Source organism: Hibiscus syriacus, unplaced genomic scaffold, assembly GCF_006381635.1.
Source record: "Hibiscus syriacus cultivar Baekdansim isolate YM2019G1 unplaced genomic scaffold, ASM638163v2 tig00001478_pilon, whole genome shotgun sequence".
Classification (NCBI taxonomy): domain Eukaryota; kingdom Viridiplantae; phylum Streptophyta; class Magnoliopsida; order Malvales; family Malvaceae; genus Hibiscus; species Hibiscus syriacus.
Genome location: NW_024061874.1, coordinates 3,894,316 through 3,898,228, shown reverse-complemented (window position 1 = coordinate 3,898,228; position 3,913 = coordinate 3,894,316). Strand labels below are relative to the sequence as shown.

The following is a 3,913-nucleotide window of genomic DNA, read 5'->3' as shown; positions in this document are numbered from 1 at the left end:
AGTGAATTTGTTAGAAAATCCTTAGTGAAGAGCTAAGATAGTAGATGTAGATTTGGTTAAGAAGTCAAACCACTATAAATTTTTGTGCATTAAATTTTCCTCTCTTAAAACTCCTTAATCCCTAAATTTTTCTCAACTCCACTTTAACCCCTCTTGACAATCATTCGATTGATCAATTGAGCTTCATCGAAAATCCCAACATGTCCCTTAAATTTGACTTACATTTATGATTTATCTGCTTGAAGGGTAAGGCTGTTTGGGGAATTTTCTAATTATTATTTGTTCTGCAGTACTTAATATCATTTTAAGTTCTATCAGTTATTCTCTAAAAGTTGAGCAGCAGTTTCCGCTAGTCATTTCCTGCCTGTACTTTCCTTTAACATTTGGGCACCATAATTCTATTCAAATTTTGAAACATGCAAAAACTAATAAACTCCTGTTGTCTCAGAGCAGGGCATCATGAGGTTCTATCTTCTTGGGGCCTGGAACTAGTTTCAGCTGAATTAGTTACCCCTATAGTCCGAGCCCTTGCTTAGGTCAGTGTGTTTATGTCAGTCAACTTAATACATTTCAAAGTTTATTTCAGTTCTATTGGTTCAGTTGTCAGTCTACTTACTTTGCCTCTCTGGTTAGTTAGAGATTTCAGTCGAGTTACATTTCAGTTTATTGTTGAGTCGTTACTTCAGTTTTAACATAATGACATCTTGAATATGTAATGTGCTGTTTCCTTATGCCTTTACATCTTAGCATGATGTAATTCTATTGTCCCGTTGCTCCTGGTGTATATTTCTGGTTACTGTTCTAGAGTTTTAGGTCACAAGTACTTTAAGGTCTCAGTCAGTGAGAGCTCGGACTTTGGACTGTGGCTCAAAAAAAAAAACATGTATCAGTATTTATTTTACTTTTCTTTAATTAGTGTTTTCTATGGACTTAGTTATCAGGTCCTCCTAGCATTTACCCCCTTGTTCTCCATGGGTTCTAGTCTAACGGGAGTTGTTGGTCTTACATTGGTATTGCGCTTCATATTTGGTGTTTATTGTTGCAAAGTAAACAGTTACTATTTAATGTGCTTCTGCAATCATGTTTCTGACTATCAAGGGACCTTGGTTTTTTGACATATTATTCAGACAGGTTACACCTTATACAGTTATATTTCCATTTTATCCTTAACAATAAAGTGACTGCCCCTACAGGTGTGAAGTACAAGATTCTAGAAAAAATCCTGTCAATGCACTGTTGTGTTTTCTCATTGTTTCTTCTTGGGTATTCTTTTCCCTTTTTGTTATCCTTTTGTTATATATTTATTTTTGTATGCAGCTTCACCACAAGGGAATCAGAACGAGAATGATCCAAATAATACAATTGTAGGTACTTTGTCACTTTCAGTGTGAAGCATGGTTTCTTGTTATTTGTTTCTAATCACATATTCCCATGCAGATATTTGTTGGAAATTTGGATTCTGATGTGACGGAAGACCATTTGAGAGAGGTTTTCAGCCCATATGGTCGGTGCACGTGAAGATACCACAAAACAAGCGTTGTGGATTTGTTCAATTTGCTGATAGGTAAAAGATACAGTGCCCAGTATTTATGAATAGATCTATGTAGGACAGACATGGTTTATGTTATTGTTATGTTCTGTACTTATGTAAAGCATCAGGACCTGTGTCGAAGAAGCACAGCGAATTCTGAACGGGACTCAGTTGGGTGGACAAAGTATTCGGCTTTCTTGGGGCCATAGCACGTCAAACAAACAGGTTGGTTGGATATTTTGATGGGAAACAATTGTTTCTTCTTGGTGTTTATATAGACCCATGAAAGCCTTTGGCATTCTTGCATTCCAGGCCCAACCAGATCCAAACCAGTGGAACGGTGGATATTATGGATATGGTAAGGGCTTTGCTGCTGCGCCCCAAGACATGTAATATGGAGGATATCAAGGCTATGGAAATTACCAACAGCCTCAGCAGCAGCAACAAGATGGAATACCTGTCGTAAATTTCAGTTTATTTGTAAATTCTGAAATGAGTTGATACCTGTCGTAAAGAATACCTGGAATGTAGCTTTTAATGATGAAATAATGAGTGTACATAAAAATCTATACTCTTTGCATTTTATCATTCAAATTCGATGGTATAAATAAATTCTTCAGTGTACGACCATAATAATCCATTGAGCGATCCATACAAATTTCAATGAAATGATAGGAAACATGCACATAATGCCGTAAAAGACTGCAAGAAATCTTCATCCCAACGCAAAAGCGTGAAAGAAAGCACTAGAAGTGATGTGAACTAAAGGGTAGATTGCAAAAAGTACAAATAATCCAAATTAGAGACAAATGAGTATCTGCATTAAGTAATTTGCCTTAAGACTGCACTACTCTCACCAAGGGTATACTCTTGACTTGCAACTCATTCTATTCTGGTGGAACTGTACAGCTATAACTGTGCTGGTGGGATGGCATCATTGGCATTAGATTCTACGCTGTTGGTGTTGACGGCCATCGAGGAACTACTGACTTCAGGTACTACCATTCTTGGAAGAATAGATTCTTCGGAGGCAGGCTTCTGCCCGGATGGTATAGTTTCAACCCCAAATATCATTAGTGGTAGGCTGTTCATTGATGCAAAGCATGGAGCTGTTGCAGTAGTAGTTGCAGCATCACTTTCAAACAATCCATCCGTGTGAGGCACATCAGCTGCAGTCATAATCTCTTTAGCAAGCTCCAACAGAGTATCTTGTGAAACACCTATATCTTGTCTTGAAGACACCTGTTTTCCGAACATATTGATTCCAGTAGTTTCATAAGGTATAGATTGGGGTTCAGGAAAATGGGAATCATGTTTTTCGAACATGTTGATTCCAGTAGGTTCATGAGGTATGGCTTGGGTTCGGGAAATTGGAAAGTCAAGCATGTTGATTCCAGTAGGTTCACATGGGATTGCTTGGGGTTCAAGTTCTGGAAATTTAGAAGCCTGATTTCTGAACATGTGGAATCCAGTAAGTTCGCACCGTATTGTTTGGGTCCAGGTTCAAGGAATTTAGAAGTCTGTTTTCCGAACATGTTGAATCCAATGGATTCGCAAGATATGGCTTGAGAATCAGGTTCGGGAAATTTGGAAGCTTGCTTCCCAAAAATATTGTTTCTAGCAGGTTCACAAAGCATGGCTTGAGGTTCAGGAAATTTAGAACCTTGCTTGACAAACATGTTCATTCCAGTAAGTTCACAACGTATGCCTTGAGGTTAAAGTTCTTGAAACTTAGAAGTTTGATTCCCAAAAATGTTGATCCCAATGGGATCAGAGGGCATGGCTTGAGGATCAGGTTCAGGAAATTTAGAAGACTGCTTTTCGAACATGTTGATTTGAGGGGGTTCACAGGGCTAAGCCTGGGATTTAGGACCAGGAAATTTAGAAGCTTGTTTCCCGAACATGTTAATTCCAAGGGGTTCAGAGGGTATAGCTTGAGATTGGGGTCCAGGAAACTTAATTGTTTCCCAAACATGTTGTTTCCAGGGAGTTCACAGGGCATACCTTGAGTTTCAGGTGCAGGAAATTTAGCCCAAACATGTTTGTTCCAGTGGGTTCACAATGCATCGCTTGAGTTTCAGAAAATGTAGAATCCTGTTTTCCGAACATGTTGATTCCAGAGTTCACTGCCTGGTGTTCAACTTGAGGCTTCGGATTAAAAGGCTCAGTAACTGACAAACTAGCAGTAAATGTTGCAGGCACCGACTCAGACGCTTTAGGTGCATCTAATTTAAAATATATTACTTCCACCGGTTTGAAGGCTTCAAATCCAACAGCTTTCCCATTCTGCAATCCAATATCTACGATTAGGTCTTGGAAGACCTTTTGTCCCAAGGAAAGACCAGTGTCATTTATTGGCAAGTTACAGGCTGGAGGAATTAG

The 3,913-nt window shown here is 38.8% G+C and overlaps 1 pseudogene; it reads left to right on the top strand.

Moving 5' to 3' along the window:
* Positions 1-971: 971 nt before the first annotated feature.
* On the top strand, positions 972-2,032 carry LOC120128055 (annotated as a pseudogene).
* The last annotated feature ends 1,881 nt before the right edge of the window (positions 2,033-3,913 follow it).